Genomic DNA, 19,902 nt, shown 5'->3' on the forward strand with positions numbered 1-19,902 from the left:
ATGCCATCACCTATGCCTAGCACCTGTCCCGGAGGCAGGGTGCTAATAGCTTTATTGCAATGAGCCACGTGGCAATATGGGATATCATTATGGTCCCTTGGCCCGCCTTGTGCCCCTCTCCTGGCTCTGTCTCATACGTCTGTCCCGTAGTGCCCATGGCTCCTGGAAGAAATGCTCAAATCATTTAGAAGCAGGTCGAACCCAGCATGAAGAGCTATATGAAAACGTAATATTGCTTCTATTACTTTTCTAGAGGAAAGGTAAGTCAAATTAAAACTGAAACATGCAACTGAGGAAATCTTTACAAGTATATGTGATTCATTGAACTGGTTCTTGTCGAAAGGATCTCCAGTGCCCCAATACTCTTTCATGAAATATCTTAACATACACACCAAGGAATATTCAGATTGGGATATCAGGAGTGTAAGGAGAGCATGCAGAGGAGCTTCTCACCGTTTCTGTAGAAAAGACCGGAAAACAAATCCCGATTTGACTAAAAAGCTGAATTCGGTATTGGAAATATGACCAAAGTCCCATAATGAAAATCAAGGGGAGCGGTGGCTGCGGGGATGTCCCCCACTCCCTTTAATCGTCATTATGGGACTTCGAGGGTTGTGGGGGTGTCCATAACAAGCAAGCAGGGCCAAACAAGGAAAGGAAAGGACCCTGAGGCACCAGTTCCCTTCCATATAAGAGAAGGTAACCGGCATCGCAGAGTGGTGAACCGGTGTGGGAATGGGCGCCACTCAATGCGGTGTGCTGCCTACAGGTCAGTATGGAGGCGGGGGATGGGGATGAAGATTTGACTTAGGAGACGATTTCGAATTCGGTATTGCCGTATTTGGCAATTTCGAATTCTAAATGTTCGCACTCTGTCAAATCACAGATATCCAATTCTCACTATGCAAGCAGCAATCAACAGCAGCGATAAGCTTTGCGGTGTGAACACTAAATCCCATGGCATAGTACTGGCCTAGGTGTTCCAGGCTCTGTGTTTCCAAAGGCTGCTAGAGTTCCCTGCACATGTCGCTATACATCCGTGCCAGACCTAGGCTTAGACTTCCACAGCGGCAGGACGATCTTTTGGCTATTGACATGAGTTTACCGGCAAACTGCCCCTTGCCCAAGTGCTTCGAGGTCACATCACAACTGAACAGCAGAAGCTGGGGGCACTTCACAAACCTGATACCAGCCACTAAAATAATCCCCTCTACGTCCGTGCGCCAAAATCCAGAAACTCTTTCACAATCTAACACCATGGACACGAGAGTACCCTGCAATTTTCCACAGTTCGACAGACAGAGCTCAAATGAGTACAGAATTTTCTGAATGTCTAAATGAGTATATTGAGAAAACTATAACCTGTTCTTAGCAAGAGTACAAGTGCTTCCATGAGTATAGCTAAGATTAACTTGCAACAGTCCCTCAAGAAACTCACCCAAAAAGTACTACACAATTCCTCTGAAGGCTACACTTATTTTCCATTCAGTCTGGTCTGATAAAGAGTCCATGGCGAATACATCTCCTTCTAGAGTTAAGCCTTTCCTGCTGTCACCCATCCTGTGTGATACCTCACACTCTCTTAATCGTCTCACTATTACTGGATTGATAGTGATAGGCCTACAATTTGGAACATGCTCCTTACATGGCTTAAATTAGAAAATGACTGCCTTTCCTTTCTCAAACATTTAAAAACTTGCTTTTTAATGCTGTCTTTCCCTCCATTCTACCCAATACTTGAATGGCTACATACAATCTGCGAATGGTATCTACAAATACGCTCTGCATTATAATTCAGACCATCCAGCCTATAGGGACTGGCAGCAAATGAATCACAATTTTTGGAAATGTGCCATAACATTAACAAAATACCACTTAACAGGGTCACCATTTTAATCAATTTGCCACACATTTTAATTGATCTAAAGGGCACTGCAATGCCAATTTCTAATATTAGATTCAGTGGAGCATAATAAGACCATCCAGAGTAGAATTCGGTACATTATTCTGTACTGTAACATCCCAAACCACTTGTCCACACATGACAATCCCATATAATAGTTCAGCCTGATCTTGCCCCCTCTCTGTTTGCCAAGGGGGTCTCCAAGGTGGGGTCAAGACTCAGAGTCCATGAAAGCATTCTATAGTGTTAAGAGTCTTTCCCTTTTGTACACTTTTTGGTCACCCGTTATCTTTTAAGCCCCGTGGTGAGCAAGATGGGGAGAAAACATTCAGGACCTCATCAATCATCCCCTACAGTAGAGTTCATATCATCGCTGTTCAACGCATATGAACGTAGGGGGGACCGGTCTACTTCAGCTAGGGAGTGTGGAAGCGCAGTCCGTCTCCCATCTTTCACATAAGTTCAGAGCTGTCAACCATTCCTGTATTGTTGGGGCCCTTGTTCTCATCCAATCCTTAGCAAGCAACGCTCTTGAAACCACTCAGGCCATCCTCAGAGGTTTCCTGTCTTGCTTAGAGGCCACATCAAACCAAGCCAAAGGCCACGCTTCAGGGACACTTGAGGGACAATCAGGTATCATTTTCTTCATCACTGAACCCCCCCGCCCCCCCGCAGTGGGATTTTATATGTATGCACTCCCATACAATGTGTATGTAATCCACACCACCGGAGTCAATTGACACCTTGGGCATGCAGCCGAACTGTCGGGATAGTATTTATGCAATCGGGCGGGTGTAAGATAGAGTTGATGTACACATTTAAAATGAACTAAGCAATACCTATTATTCGAGGAAATTTCTTGTGATAACATACATATTTTTCAGCATTATTGTTCCAGGAGAACTTTCCCCAAGGATGCTTCCCATTTTGCTCTAAATGTAGGGCGTGTTCCGATCCGTTGCTGCTTTATTAATTTGTAGAGGGTCGACACCATCCTAGTGGCTCCTGGAGGATTAACCACGAAGTGCATCAAGGGGTACTGTGCCAGAGCTTCGGGGTAGGTCGACCATACTATGCAGAGAGTTTCCCTCAACCGAAAATAGAGTAGCATTGTCTCCGCGTCACAGGGAGCTTTTTTCTTTTAATGCATCCAAAGAATTAAACCTGCCATCTTGTATCACATCCCCAACAGTGTAAACACCAAGTCTCTGAAAGTGTGTCTTAAACACCACCTTCTATGTTATCCCCACCCCGTTGACAGCATACATTGCATATTCTGGGTGGAATTTTCCTTTCCCCCTATCTTGCAGCATAGCCTGATCACAGGCCTATCGTGTAATATCAACTGGCTGCACCTCTCCTCTGGGCACTACCCTCTTCTTTCCCCAGAGCATCCCCTTTAGATCATCTGACCAAGTTGTGGCCTTCTCCAGCATAACATGTGTGAGTTCTGGTGAGGGGTGCCACCACCGAGTGGCGTATTGAATTTGCGATGCCAGAAAGTAGGCATGTAAGTCTGAGTATTCTAGTCGACCTTCCACAAAAGGGAGGGTCAGCGTGTCATGAGCCACCCTAGCTTGTCTTCCTGTCCAAACCAGCTTTGCCAACATGCCACAAGCTCGTTTCCAAAACTGCGATGGGGGAATTATTGGCACGTTGTTGAAGATATATAGCATCTTTGGGACTTTCACCATCTTGGCCAGTGAGAGCCTAGCCGCCTGTGATAGCGGAAGGCGGATCCACAGTTCAACCTTGCATTTCAATTGCAACAATACTGCCATATAATTGTCTTCATGTAAGTGAGAAGAGGACGTGGACACCATGATACCCAGATATCTTATGCCTCCAGGACACCCTCGAAAGCCCTCACCAATATCTCCAGGGCCGACCGCCGATGTAAGAGGTAGGACCGCTGACTTAGACCAATGTATTCTTAGTCCGGAGTAGTCTCCAAACAAGGAGATCTCACAGACGAGCAGCTGCAAGTTCTGCTTAGGGAGTTTGACGTACAACAGCATGTTGTCGGCATAGAGAGATATCGTCGAGATGTGTAAATATATTTTCACACCCCTATGCGCATGGAATTCCCTAATACTACAGGCCAGAGTCTTGACTGCCAGGGTGAACAGGATGGGGGATAGGGGACAACCCTCATGAGTGCCTCCTGTAGGAGTAATACAGTCGGATATAGTCCGGTAAGTCAGAACCATTGCACGAGGTGTAGTATATAAAAGGCGAATCCATTGTAAGTACCGTAGACCCAGACCCGTACGATGCAGGACTTCGAAAAGAAAGGGCCATTCTACAGAGTCCAAAGCTTTTTCGGCACTCCACTTCGACGATGGGTACCTTGTTATCAATATTATGCATTAAAGTAAATAGTCATCTTAGATTATTCTGTGTGGATCTACTCAGGATAAATCCTGCCTCGTCAGGGAGAATTAAAGCTTGCATGTGAGGGAGGAGCCTCTCAGCCAGTAACTTGCCCATGATCTTATTGTCAATGTTTATCAGAGATAAGGGCCTATAGGAGGCACACTGTCTGGGGTTCTTGTCTGTTTTCAGCAAAAACATAACCAGCACCGTTCTGGTGGATTCTGGAAGGATTCCCGCTGATATGGAATATTCAGACATACGGCACAACTGTGGGGCCAAGAGATGTGCATATTCTTTATACAATTCTGCAGATATGCTGTCAATGCCAGGCGCTTTCCCACACGTTAACGAGCCAATTGCTCTGCATATTTCTTCTTCGGTCGGGGGTGAATTCAAAAGATCTACATGGGCAGGATCCAACCAACCCAGTGCCACACGTCCAAAAAGTGTTCAATTTCACCTGGTGGCATGCTTGTTTGTGTCGAGTATAGTCTGTCATAGTAGTCTCGGAACACCTTATTAATTTCTCTGGAGTCCTTCACCGGATTCCTGTTGGAATCTTCTACTTCAAGTATTTCCCCACTACTCCTCTCCTTTCGTATTGCCCAGGCTAAAGTGCGGCTAAGCCTGTCCCCTTCCCCACAGACTCGTATTGGGTCTCCTAAGTATTTCTCTTTCTTGTTCGCCACATCAGTGTGTTCCAGATGCTTCTCGTGGAGAGTCATGTATATCTCGGGCCCTGGGCTCTTAATTTGTTTCCGTTTCAACTCCTTTATCTCACCCTCGAGTTTCAGTAGAGTTCTATGTAGGGATTTCAGGACACCACTTTCACGAGAGATGCAGCACCCCCGCAAACAGACCTTAAACGCCTCCCATGTCCCTCTAGGGTCAGGGACCCATCCCTCATTAATTAGGAAGTATTCCTGTATGTCACATGGAATCTCTTCATGAAATACTGCGTCCTCCAACGCCTGTGAGCGGAACCGCCACTGAAACATACTCATAACACGATCTGGGTCGGTGACCGTCACCGCTACTGGAACGCGTTTGGACAACGTCCTGGGTATGATTTTAGCAGTTTATGCCACACTGGCTAGGGGCATTGAGAGCATGATGTAATCTATCCTGGAGGTGCTGCCTCATGCTTCAAAATAATATGAATATTCCCTATCCCTTGGGTTCAGGTTCCTCCACACGTCAACCAGGTTATGATCTTCTGCAATGTCCCCTCATGCTACAGCCGCCGCTGGTAAGACTGCTTAGGACATCACAGAGTGATCCAGTACCAAGGATAGGGCAACGTTAAAGTCTCCCACCCACACCACTTCGTATGAGGGAAATGCCTGCAGGTGAGCAGCACATTCATAGAAGAAGCGACGAAACGGCCATCATTGTCTGAGATTTTATCATGCAGCCTGAACTGTAAGGAATTATGAATATAAATAGCTACGCCTCTAGAGTATGTAGAATAGGAGGAACAGTATCTGTGGACCCCGCAGCCCCTGGTACTGTTGTGTCCCTAGACAGGTGAGTTTCCTGTAAACAGAGTACATTAACCTGGTGAAGCTTAGCCTGGTTCAAACCAGACAGTTTATTGCTGTTGGTGAGACCACGATTATTCCAGGACATAATATTTAATGATTCAACCGCATGAGCCCATATATTAGCAACTTTCCATATTCCAGTCCTAACTGAGAGACACATTTGCTTACCAATGTACCTGGGGCCCCAAAGCCCTGGAATCTGAACATCACATGTGTTTCATAGCGAAAACTGTAGTACCATACTGACATAACTATCCTCCCTAACACCCCCCTCCCTCTCCAGAAACCAAAACTTACCGGCAAGTACATCCCACCTACAGAACAACAATTAATAACTACTATCCCCCAATTATGCAGTGACTGTGCAGGGAACGGGGAGCTGACTGCGGCCACAAGGGCTCTATTAGTGTAATGACTCACCACTTATTTTTCCTTTTTCCGCCCTACAGTTGAAGTCCCCTGCAATCCACCACAGGACAGGTGGGTCACCCTCATATAGGGGAGGCAACAGGCCAGAGAAGTCATGAAGGCCTGTCAAAAATAGCCTGGGGTATCCTGGTGTCAACTGCCACAGTTCAGCGGTTCAGCGGTTCAGGCTTCTGGCGGGGCTATCAGAGGTGGGCAATTTTGATGTGTATCGGTCCGCCGCTTCCGGAGACGTGAAGAACCAGGTTTTACCGTTGTGAGCAACCCTCAGTTTCACTGGAAACAACATGGAGTAATGAACACCCTTCTTATGTAAAGTATTTTTTACAGCCTGAAAGGATTTTCTCTGTTCCTGGACCTGGGGACTGAAATCAGGAAAGAGGCGAATGGTGGCAGTTCCAAAGTCAAGTCCATCTTCTCCCTCGCCGCCCTAAGGAGTGTGTCTCTGTTTCTATAATTTAATATTCTGACTATGACTGGCCTTTCAGGGGTGCCTGGGGGAGGTTTGGCGGGCAGCAATCTGTGTGCCCTTTCCACTAAGAACATGATAGATACTGGGGAGGCTTCAAGAACGTCCATGAGCAGCTTCTCAACGAATTTCTCCATGTTATCGATCTGTGTACATTCCGGGACTTCCAGGATACGTATATTGTTTCTACGCGATATGCCATGCAATGCAAGTGGTCATTCTTGGCTTCCACACGTTTGACCGCCTGCTCTAGTGATAGCATTTCTCTGTGCAGTGTTGCCAGTTTATCCTCCTTAGTCCCAATACGTTGTTCGGCCTCAGACTTGCGTCCACACAGCTTATCTATCTGCACCACTGAGACATCTACCTTGCATGTCAGGGCATTGATCTTTGCCCCCAGGTTGTCAGTACTGTTCTTGGGAGCCAAAAGGGTATGATTCAGTGTGTTCACATCAATCTGCGAGGGGCCAGGTGGTGTCGGGGGAGGAGGTGCAGACTGGTCGTTTGGGCATAATGAATGATCCATTTTGGCTTGCTTCTTGGGGATGCCCATGACAAGCCTGCTCGTCACCCCGTGCCAGGGCTCTCCACTTCACAATCACTTCACAATGTCCACAGGTGTATGAGGTGTAGATCCGAGACCCCCAGTCTGTAATACAGTGCAACACGGACCAGACCACAGATGCAGGAAGCACCACACAGAAGCAGATCAGGGCAAACAAGGGTATGTCTACACAGGATATTCTACCAATCCCTGGGCAATTGCTATAGTCCTCCTTCCCTGAAGGGAACAAGAGGGTTTCTGCACCAATCTATTACAGCGCCACACATAGATTTATCTTTTTTGGTTAAGATGTATTAGGTAGCCCATAGTGATAACACGTGTTTCGGCACCTTTGACGTGCCTTTCTCAAATCTGGGCAATACAGTGCAAGTTACTATTGTTTGGTGTTCAAGAATAACCTCTCTAATAACGTATTCGAATTACTGGAGTCCCATCAAACTCGTACCGTAGCCTCAGCTACAAATTCATGTGTCCTGCATCACGCGTCGCGTCCCTTCTAAGAGCTCTCACTGTATTGCCCAGATTTGAGAAAGGCACGTCAAAGGTGCCGAAACATGTGTTATCACTATGGGCTACCTAATAAATCTTAACCAAAAAAGATAAATCTATGTGTGGCGCTGTAATAGATGGGTGCAGAAACCCTCTTGTTTCTTCAGTACTAACAAACGAAGTAGGGGAACTCTGTGTCTTCATTTTTCTGCACGCACCACTGCGACACAAAGAAGCTGGTATTATATTTGGAGTCGCGGAGGTTTAAGAGTGACGTCAAAAAAAGTCCCCCACTAGTTGCTTTTCTCCTTCCGTGCAGGGCCACGTCAGGATATCTTCTTCACCATGGAGAGGGATAAAGCCCAGAGAAGATCCACCCTGGTGCTCGGATGACTCAACCTTGCCACCGCACTGACCCCACTTCCTCAGTCGAGGAATCCGACCCGGGAGGAGTGGAACTCAGCTGCTGTACTGGGGTGATGCTGGGCCCTGTCCCTGCACATCAGGAAGCCGCCACGATTGAGCCCTCAGCACCAGGACCTCAGAGATTTCCAGGTTATTACTGAAACGTGTCTGCCACTGGCCCCACATCTCTCAGCAAAACATGGATCCTGCTGATGGACAGCCGAGTCGGCGGGCAGTCAAAAGGACTACGCACGGCTTCCACTGAGCTCGGCTCCACCGCCTGCCCATGCAGCCGTGAAGGGGGGTCAGCTCACTGAACATCCACCAGCGGCAGCGGCCATGCCGGGAACAGAGAGGCAGGCACAGCCGGCTTCAATATGATAAATGTTTCCCCAAGGATTGGGGGTGGGCACCTCACTCAAGCGCAGAGGAGGCAAGTAGTCTGCTCGTCAGGGCGGCCCCCACGCAGGCTGGCTGCATGTCACACAGAGCACTCTGGGGCACCGGTCTCACGTCCCAATTGGCCTGCTCAATCCCAGCAGTACGGTGGGCGGCAAGGTCGGCCAGTGAAACCAAGTGAGTCACATCGCACAAAGCGTCCAATCCATTCCCCAAACAGATTATTGAGTGCTCGGCAGTCTGCGCTGTCTATGCTCACATTTGATGCCTGTCTGCGTGCAGGAAATAAGGCGGATTTTAAAAGGATATCTCAGGTGGCGGCCATCTTGTAGCCACGCTGTATGTTGCAAAGGAAAAGGGCGAGCCACCTTAAAGGAGGGGCCACCTTAAGAGGAGGAGGAGGGACTCAACACCAGGGACAGGGGAGGAAGAGGTGGGGCTACCGGGAGGACAGAACAATGTAGAGGGCAATAAAGGAGGTTATAGAGTTCTTTGTCTCTGTGTGTTGGTGTTGGGGATACTGGGCCTAGGCCACGGGCCCCAAGGAGGCGGGATGTAGACGGAGGCAGCAACTGGCGACGAGGATGGGATGAGCGCCCACACTGTGCAGCAGTGCGACAGGTGAGAGATGCCCGGCAGCGTGACCGGCGAAGCAATCTCCTGTGGAAAGGAGCCCAGCAAACCAACAGACGAAGTGAGCCCTGCTGTTGTGCAGACTACAGAGGAGGAGCGGCACACAGACTCCTCACAGCGTCAAGACGGTGCCTGGCAGAGAGAGAAAGGGGAAGCAGTGAGCCGGCAAGGCCCAACTGAGGCGGCCCAGCAGAAGCGGGCTGGGAAACGGCCCTTGCGCCTGCCACGGGAGAGAGAGGAATCACGCTGCAAGCGGAGCACGAACCACGTGTGTGTCTGCCGAGTTCTCCATACAAAAATGGCAAGGAGGGTCGGGGTCGGGGTCCCACCCAATGCACAGCGGGGTTGACCAGCAAATAGACACGAGCAGCACCGCACGCCTCGTGCAGTTGCACTGCTCACCATAGTGCCACCCACACATGATATGCACCAGCAGCCAGCAACGCGTATGAAGCAACACGTTAATTATCATGCACTGTTCGATACGAGATGCAATAAATAAAAGGAATCTTTTCAATTAACCTGAGATCTCATTTCACCAAACTCGCAAAGCTAGCAGAGACGCCGCGGCCATCGCATGACTTTTCAAACTGAGAACTCTGCAGGAACTAAATTCACACGACTACCGACGGCTTGAAACACACGGATTTGGTTCACACGTAGGGTGATGACATCCAGATCTACTCCAGGTAGGATGAGGGATTTGGCCACCACAACATGCTGACACTGACTGCCAAATCCCTCTTGCATTCAGCGAAACGGAGTCTGCCTTAAAGGAGACAAAATAGAGCTCTTGGTCATAGACGCAGTGGGCCCCTCCCATCTCACCTTCTACTGGCCAACTTCCCTGTTCAGGAAACCCAAAGCATGGCTACTGAAAACAGATTCTAGCACTGCAATTTTCGCAAAATGACCATTCCCTTCTTAGGACCATCTGGCAAAGGTCCTTGCTGTGCTTACCTCCCGTTTAAATGACTACCTTTTATTCTGGAATCCCAGAAAAGTCCCCATCAAAGTACAAGAATTCCAAATCAAGCGGTTTGCCTCTTCAACAGTCTGAATAGCAGGACTGCATCACGCCAGTACTAAAGACCTTACTTCGGCTTCTCACTGAACAAAGAGTCCATTTGAAGCTATTGTTCCTCACCCATAAATGCTTTCATGGAGGTTCACCAGGATATCTTTCCTAGACATTTTAACAATACCATCCACCCAGTAGCCTAAGATCAGCACTACCTGCCACCACTACAAGCGGCACACCACAGGCCAGACCCAAGTCCAGGCACACTCACAAGGTTGCAAACCCATGAGTGGCGCTCACATATGCTGCTAGTAGCGCAGAACGCAGCCACGAGAACACCGCGGGAGGACATCTGTGCCAAGCTGACTCACCACCGGGGTGCAGTGAGATGACCCCACTAGTACGCGAGGACCAGGAAGTGGGCAAAGAAACAGACACTATGCCCACTGCACATACTACGGCTACAAAAGCTCCCAAAATTAATTAGCAACGCGGAAAGGCCAACCCACCAGACCTCATGGGAATGCACTGAAGCACGCATGCCCGGCCTCGCAAGAGAACAATAGGGCATGACTGCCACGTCTCGCAGGATTCCACAAAGCCGCTGGATACACCACAACACGTGCAATCCAGCCTCAAGCTGCCGAACTTTCTGAAGCACGAGCACCCGGACCCACGAGACAAGAGAGGAAGGACAACACAGTGAGGCAACGAGACTGGGGTGGCACAGGATCAACTGCCACGTGAGACCCATGCCGCACATAGCAGGTGACAGACCACGGACGGCATCAGGTTCGTGACACCAAATTGCCTGCTTCGAACCAGGAGCATGACGCCGGAGAACCACTAAGGAGAGGAGAAGCCAAGGCACAGAGTGACATGGCAGGAAACGAACGGACTGACAGCAAAGCTAGCAGACGACTGAAGAGAGCAGGTGACAGGGGAAGATCTTGATGACCCTGAGGCGACGGCAAATGAGATGGCCACAAGAGAAGATTGCCCAAGAGGGGGGGGGGCAAGGAAAGGTGGGAGGAAGAAAGGGCAGTCCACCCAACGGTAAGGGAAGCAGGGCACTCTGCCCAACAGCAAGTCATGAGAGGAAGGCGATCCGCCCACACAGACGGATACCCGCCGCAAGAGTAGCAGGAAAGGTCAAGAGACCCACAGTAGATGGAAGCCCAGGAAGGAGGGCAGCAGAAAAAGGAGCCCAGAAAGGAGGGCAGCAGAAAAGGGACCCCATAAAGGAGGGCAGCAGAAAAGGGAGCCCATAAAGGAGGGCAGCAGAAAAGGGAGCACAGAAAGGAGGGCAGCAGAAAAGGGAGCCCACAAAGGAGGGCAGCAGAAAGGAGGGCAGCAGAAAAGGGAGCCCAGAAAGGAGGGCAGCAGAAAAGGGAGCCCACAAAGGAGGGCAGCAGAAAAGGGAGCCCAAAAAGGAGGGCAGCAGAAAAGGGAGTAATAGGGAGCCCAGAAAGGAGGGCAGCAGAAAAAGGAGCCCAGAAAGCAGGGCAGCAGAAAAGGGAGCCCATAAAGGAGGGCAGCAGAAAAGGGAGCCCAGAAAGGAGGGCAGCAGAAAAGGGACCCCAGAAAGGAGGGCGGCAGAAAAAGGAGCCCAGAAAGCAGGGCAGCAGAAAAGGGAGCCCATAAAGGAGGGCAGCATTAAAGGGAGCCCAGAAAGGAGGGCAGCAGAAAAAGAAGCCCAGAAAGCAGGCCAGCAGAAAAGGGAGCCCATAAAGGAGGGCATCAGAAAAGGGAGCCCAGAAAGGAGGGCAGCAGAAAAGGGAGCCCAGAAAGGAGGGCAGCAGAAAAAGGTGCCCAGAAAGCAGGGCAGCAGAAAAGGGAGCCCATAAAGGAGGGCAGCAGAAAAGGGAGCCCAGAAAGCAGGGCAGCAGAAAAGGGAGCCCAGAAAGGAGGGCAGCAGAAAAGGGGCCCAGAAAGGAGGGCAGCAGAAAAAGCCCAGATGGAAGGGCCACAGGGCAGAACAGTGCGGAGTAGGACACCCACAACAAAAGGAAGCCCAGAAAGGGGAGTCACCGAAAAGAACAAGACTGCATGCTTAACGTCACAAAGGGTTGCTCGAGCAGGCGACTATTGCACAGCAATCACATCAGCAGCAGACAAAGGAGTATCCTGCAGGGAGAGAACGACATCAGCAAGGAGTACTGCAGGACAACGATGGGAAAGGAGCAATCTACAAGAACGGAGAGACTAAAGGAAGAGGGCACAAGAGCAGCAACCAACAAGACCAAGATGCAGGCAGGGGCGACCACCAGAAAACAGCACGAACTGCCGACCCCACAAAGATGTTAAGCAGGGGGGAGGTGTTGCAGAGGAAAAGGGCGAGCCACCTTAAATGAGGGGCCACCTTAAGAGGAGGAGGAGGGACTCCACACCGGGGACAGGGGAGGAAAGGGAGGGGCTACTAGAGCCCGGGAGGACAGAACAATGTAGAGGGCAATAAAGGAGGTTATAGAGTTCTTTGTCTCTGTGTGTTGGTGTTGGGGATACTGGGCCTAGGTCACGGGCCCCAGGGAGGCGGGATGTAGACGAAGGCAACACTGTAGCCCCCCCCATATATATATATTTCTAAAAGTGGTTTGAATAGGGACTACAAATTAGTGACTTTATCATGGAACTGTTTTTAAAGGGTTCATGGAAAAACATTTGTACGGCAAAAACGATGCCTCTTGTTTGAGCAGTTTATCTCTCAGATTTACCAGTACATGTAAAGCTCTGCCAGGGACAAATAAAACAGATCTTTTGTTTGGTAGTGATCCTTTTCGCTTCAGATCCAAATGCCAGAGAGGGCGATAGTTTGCTGTTTCCCTGCGTTTTTCAGCAACACTCTGCTTATAATCCGAGTTCACAGTGCGCAGGAAAACTCTACAAACCACAAGGTCTGACTTTGATGAAAATCCCATCTTTTAACTTCACCACAGGAAAATAACATGGAGCCAATATTTGAGCGGCGCTTAGTGCTGGTTATCCCGCGGCTTTCAGCTCATTAAGCACAATATGGATTCTGTCAACCATGCTTTCTACTGCCAAGTTACATGATCTTACCCACTTTCTATGCATGGTGAGTTGGCCAAATGCCCTCTGCAAGCACAATTTCCTAACGCCCACGTCCTCCAATGCCAGATGTACCCTACATTGCCATCTGTAAAATCGTATGCCCCCCCAGCCTTTGTAACTGCTTTAAAATAACCCATGCAAAGTCTGCGCCAAGAGTATGATGCTCGCGTTACGACAAAAAAATACATCCTAAGCAAAAAAAAACAACTACTCAAATAACCCTTCAGAGACAGAATACAATCAATAGGGTTGCTTTATAGTGATAGTTTATGGAGTTGCACAAGGAGGATCATGGCCTGGTACACACCAGCAGGCCACGCTGTCATTTCTGGTCCCATGCATCAATGCTCAGTGAATGTTCACAATGGTTGAATCCGTCCTTCCATTTTTCACAGCGAATATAAACAGAACACTTTCTTTGGGGTACACTGTCAGCATGTACCTATCCACAGCACCACAGAGACTGAGCTGTCCACACTGTTGCAGAAATGGACCTAAAGAGGGGAGCCTCGTTATAGCTCTCACGTGCTCTCTCTGGACCTACAAACCAATCACAAGTCTGAAAACCCGGAAGCTGCTACAGGCACGTGTTTTACTGAAATGAATATGTGCAAAGCATCATCTCATTAGCTCTTTATGGAAAAGAAATACGCTACCATGAAACAAGTGTTACCAAGACATTGGCCCCATTAAGAGTTTGCTACTGTTTCCGTCGCCCGATATACCGACATTACCGGGATATGATGGGCGGTGGAGAGCTGGTAGGTTCCCATTCCCATGGAGTCCCATAAGACTCCATGAGATGGGATTGCCTGAATCACCGGCACCGGTGCTACCGGTGTCAGTGATTCAGGCATTTCATTGCCAGTTCGGGCCTGCTCTTCCGGCCGGTCACGCCTGCCAGGAGATCCGTGGCCCCCACCAGCAAACATTGCCAGTCCGGAAAACATGTTGGTGCTGGAATTACCAACATTTATCCCGGACCGCCAAAACCGTAATGAGGCCCATTGCTTTGATCAAACACTCCAAATATTTCAAATAAAAATAAGCATTGGCTATGCCAACAGTTTGGGCTTTTTTGTATGCTTGGGGAATGCTTTTAACAGGCACTGCTGTGGTGGTATTAACTGACCATCAATGGTAGGAGCTGCAAAATAGTGTACATACCTGGGCATATGATAGCAGTGCCTGGCAAGTGCCTAATGCGTACACCCACGCCAAAAGGGTTGGCATTGCCAATGCTTGTTTTTAACAGGACTTCAGTGAAGGGCATGCATAGTGCTTATAAGCCTAGTGACTGAAGGCAGACCAGGTTGAGACATTTTTATTACACTCGTAGCACATTTACAGCGTCAATTGAGTCATTAATTCTCAGAAGACTGCAATGAAAAAACTGACAGGCACGTTGAGCACACAGACTGACGGTAAGGCTTGATAAAGTTAACTCAAAGAGATCCCAGGAGAATGTAGTTTGGGTAGGGAGGGACAAGAAGTGGGTGTGGATGGCTATAGGGATTAGCATGGCCATGGTCAGTCAAAAAAGGGTGAGTAAATAGCCAAATAACACTTACAAACTTTTTGTCCCTCCTCATATTCCATTTCTTCCTAGCTGTGCTCCAAAGCAATAGTTTTGGTTGAAGGTAGCACTTTAGCACCACTTGATAGCTAAAACTAATGATGCATTGGTTAAGGGATACACTCCAGCCAATCAAAAGTACTCACTAGAATAGGCATATCATTATTCAACGTCAAGGCAGGGCAGGAATGGAGAGCATTACGTTCAAATGTCCATCCTCTGGTTATGCCCCGAAACTGAAGCTAACCATTCACAAGTACTCCTTCATAATTAGCAATGTCCAGGCCCAGGTTGCCTGGCACAGAATCCGTCTGTTATTCTCCAGTTGAGGTCTTGGTTAATGCCTTCATGCCCCACTCATTCACCATGTACGCGGGCTCATACACTTCCCAGGATGTCTTTCGTCTAACACACTAACTAGCTAGTTATTGCGTTCTAACCGGGCGGATAGCTCAGGGGCAAGCCGCTCGGTCCCCGGGTCCGCGCTTAGAAACCTTGGGTATTAAGCGCGTTATAAATAACCACTTATAATTATAATAACCTCTCCTTCCACCAGCACGGTGAAGGAACACATTCCTAAGAATGCTGTCATGTCCAGACGATGGCCACTCCTGTTTGTGTCCACCCCTTACACATGGGTGAGACACACCAATAGAAGCCTGGTTGAGCGTAGGGCGGTTCTATGTGATTTCATCGATTTTATTTTATCAAGGGAGATTTCATTGAATTCTTTTTATAGGATATGTTACCACAAATGTATGAGGAGGAGACCCCCGCATACCCCAACCCTCCTACCTTTATTATTACACTAACCCACTTTCGGAGCAGGAAGTTTAGCCGCAACCGATTTGGCATGAGAGGTTTCGGCACAAGTTCTGTTTCGGCGTGCCCTGTTGACCGCAGCGGCCAGGGCATGGAAACATTTTGGCGCAGGGATGTTTGGGCGCAGAAAGAGCTAACATTAAAAACATTATGAATCTGCACCTGTAACATGAATGAGTTACAGGTGCAGGTTCATAAATAAATGAGCACGAACGCCAAATAAGTCCATAAATAAATTAACAGGAGCGAATGAGAAAAAGAAAAATTCAATAAAAAACAAGCATATCCTGTGCGAAATGAGCGTATCATATACATTAAATAAAAACAAAAATGCAGAAAGACCCAGCCGCCCTTAACCACTAGGCCAAAGGAGAGGCATAGGGCCTCATCACGAGTTGGGCGGTAACGCCGGCGCTAATAGTGCTGGCGCTATCTGCCCTACCGCCAAACCCACCGGTGCTATTAGCGCCGGATTACGGGTTTGGCGGATTTGGAAATCCCCATTGAGCTCAATGGGGAAATTTCGCGCTTATACTGCCGGCGGATTTCCCTGATTTGGCGGACCCTTAAATCCGGCGGTAACAGTGCTACCGCCGGATTTAAGGGTTACCGCCAAACTCGTGATGAGGCCCATGGTTTCTATATGAGAAAAACTCATCTTATTTTTTAATAACTACACATAATCAATTGCAGGTCAATATGAACCTTGTCAACATTGGAACGCACAGCTCTCTTTGGCCTAGTGGTTAGTGCTGGGTCTTCAACTCTGTGCGACCAGGGTCCAAGATTACCTGATGGTTTTACTTTTCTTTATTTAATTTGTTTCTCGCATTACACTGGGATTCCAAATTCCTGATGTGAAAATCAATGTGAACACCGTTGAATCTGCTGAGAAGTTCCCCTGTATTATATTGACGTGCTAGCAGTCCTCCTGAGCAGAGCTGGTGCTATGGCATAAACATTATTTGAGCACTACTGAAAAGGACCATATAGTCCTATTAAATGCATATTGGGCAGATGAAAAAGGCTGCGCCACTGCAGGGCTGAGAGCTGTTGTCTCCTGTAAGTGGTGTAGCAGCCCCACCGAGAGATGATGCTTTTGTTGCATTAGAATTGTGGCAGCTCTTCTTTTGAAGGGAGATCACAGCAAGCACTGTCGTAATATAATAACGACTACTTTCCCAAGTATAGTACAGTCGCCTTGTTGAAGAGGATGCGTACTGTCCAGTAAGAAATACCCCATCTGAGCTGGCATGTCAACACAGTTCTATTGAAGAAATTGCATCCCTGTTGCTAAGTGGAAAGCTGTCAGTGCAGCAAGCATTCTGTAGAGGAGCAACTGTTTGCATCTGCAAGTGATCCCGCCCCCTACCTTGCATGTATGGGAGACATGAGAGTGTGCCGTGCCTAAAACACCAGCCATAATACAGATACTGCAGCAAGTGTTTGAAAGAAGATACCCATTGAGACTACCCTACCGGATGTACCCTCCAAGGGATGATAACCTGCAGGAGGAAAAACCTGAAGGAGTATGAAAAGAAAGTAACAAATTAATTGATGATGTCATAAAGAAGTGTGCACAATGTCTCTAGATAAAGAAGTATGACAAGGTATGATTCCTATAGGACAACAATGACGTGAGAGATCAAATTAACTATCGACATAGGCATGAAGAAACCTGCGCAATAACCAAGATGCAGAAGAAAACAGAAGTTCAATACATGTACAGATGCTGAAACGCAAGATAGATTAAGTCATCATAGAAGCTAGCTATAAGTAGTGAATAGAATGCAGGCGAAGTCGCCATTGTAGAGAAACTGGACATTGGTATCATGAATTTAGTAAGCCAGAACCCATGAAGCGGGAATGGAAAACTGTGTTGCAGCAAGAATAATCGGCTCATGGAGTTGCACGACGAGGCTGTCTGGCCTGGATTCAAGACTCAAGCAACCAAGGTGAGCTATTGAGCGTGCAGAGAATTAATCTTCTCTTGTTAAGGTGCAAGAAAGAACACCAAGGATGCCAAGTTTTAATTCATTTAGATCATTTGTGGTCTTGGGAGGATAGCTCAAGGGCAAAATGCTGGGCTTGGAAGCAAGGCGACACATAGCACCACAGGTTTGATCCACGGGTTCGTGCTTAGAAACTTCTGGGTATTAACCGTGTTATAAATAGCCTATCATATCATTTCAAACTTGCTAAATGGATCAGATCGTGGTCTCCTGTCACGTGAGAGAAGGATGGAAATAGAGTTCGAACTTGGAGTCTCAGACATGATAATGAGTGCCCTCACTCCCATGCATTTCCAAAGATGAGAATACTCCACAAGGCCAAGTACAAAGACAATTTCATGGGCATGGGTGATGAGAGATGCTGGGCTAATTTGGTGGTGGGGTAGTTTCATGTCCTGTCTCCTTGAACCTGGGTCTGGACTTAGGTGCTGCTGAATGTTACAGACATGGCACAAGTGTGCCAACCAATGGTATTAGTCCATATAACAAAGGACCTTATAGTTTAAAGACCAGTGAGAAACCGCGTGTCTGAATGTTTCTGAAATGACATGCTTTTAGAGGTATGATATGATATGATATTTTATTTGTATAGCGCTCGTACACAAGTGTTAGACATAAGTTGTCCACCCGATAATGAACAACCAATAACAATCCTAGCTCCTAAATATAAAGCGTACTTAGATGTCTCCCTTAACCAATCCCGACCCTTGATAGGTGTTTTCACTATTGCCAAGTAGTATGACGTCACTCTGATGTATTTTTCATATAAAAAATATATTTTGTGTAGAGATCATTGAAAGACGGAGCGTACGTCTGTTGATGATCATTGTAACCTCCCTGTTTTAGATCATTGTTAATAAAACAGTACTTTGCCATCTTTCTGAGTTGGTTCTGTTATTTGGGCTCAAAATTATCCTGGTGTGATCCCATCCATTCCAAATGCACATTCCTAAGGGACATAAACTCAATCCAACACTGAGCACTGCAGTTCACACATATCTCTGCAGCAGATGCATTGACCTTCCAAACCATTTTACCCACATTGGGGAAATTGAGCAGGAGGTTAATATATTCATTCTCTGCTGCATGTGCTTTAATTATCTTAGATATATGTCCAAAGTGCTTCTGAAAAGGTGGAAAGGCTTGTTCAGTTTCTGAACACTGATCCAGCTATACCAGACCGCCAGCCAATGTGCACACTCCTTGCTGAGCAGACCCATAGAGGAGTTCAGATACTGTCCATTCATTTATTGGGCTCTGTGCTGAGAATGGCAACCATTGCTGCTACTGTAAATGAATAGCATTGCTTCTGAGACATGCCTGCCAGCGTGCGGGTCGAAGAGGCCATGAAATGTGCTGGTCTGGTAGCTCTATGCCTTGAAGTACCACACAGCAGTGAAAGCTTCCCAAACTGCTACCAGTCTGAATCCTATCTGTTATTGAGGACAAATGGACACTCCAAACACTGTTCCCGAAAAGTGCCATCAAGCGTATAACTGCTCATCTGTGAAGTGCAATATACACAAAAGAGGAACTCCAAAGCAAACAGGAACTCAGTGGAGCAGAAAACTAACCTATGACACAAGAGTGTTCCCGAGCTATCTATAATTATGGTGTTATTTCAATAGCTGTCAGTGCATATTCAACTGGTAGCTAAGGCAGATCAAAGCATACAATTATTCATATGTATTCTTATACCTCATCAATCAGAGAGTCCTAAAACATGATTCAGGAAATTCTGAAAAATAATTGTTTTTCCGAAGTTTTATTGTGTATAAAAGAGAAAACCAGTTAAGCCAATAATTGGCTACAAATATACACAGTGTTTAAATTGATGAGCAAACATACATAAACCAAACTACAAAGAAGAACATGGTTCTTGATATTTTGCTATGCCTACCGCTAAAGGATGTGTGTTGCCACGTCGACTGGGAACATGTGCAAATGCACCTGTAGTCGAAATGTGGAGACAGATGGCGTTTCGATGGTGTAGAAGTAGATTGAGAACACCTTCCTCAGGTATTTTAGTCTTAAAATTCAGCCCCTGAAAAGTGCAATGAGATATAATACCTTTATAGGTAATGGTTTCATAGAACACTTGATAGTTCAGAGAAAGATGTTCTGATATGAGAGGTAGGAGGGGAGAGATAACAATGCATGGCATAAAACATCAGGCTAACACTATCTTGC

The sequence above is a fragment of the Ambystoma mexicanum genome, chromosome 4q, assembly GCF_040938575.1.
Source record: "Ambystoma mexicanum isolate Mex_15411 chromosome 4q, UKY_AmexF1_1, whole genome shotgun sequence".
NCBI lineage: Eukaryota > Metazoa > Chordata > Amphibia > Caudata > Ambystomatidae > Ambystoma > Ambystoma mexicanum.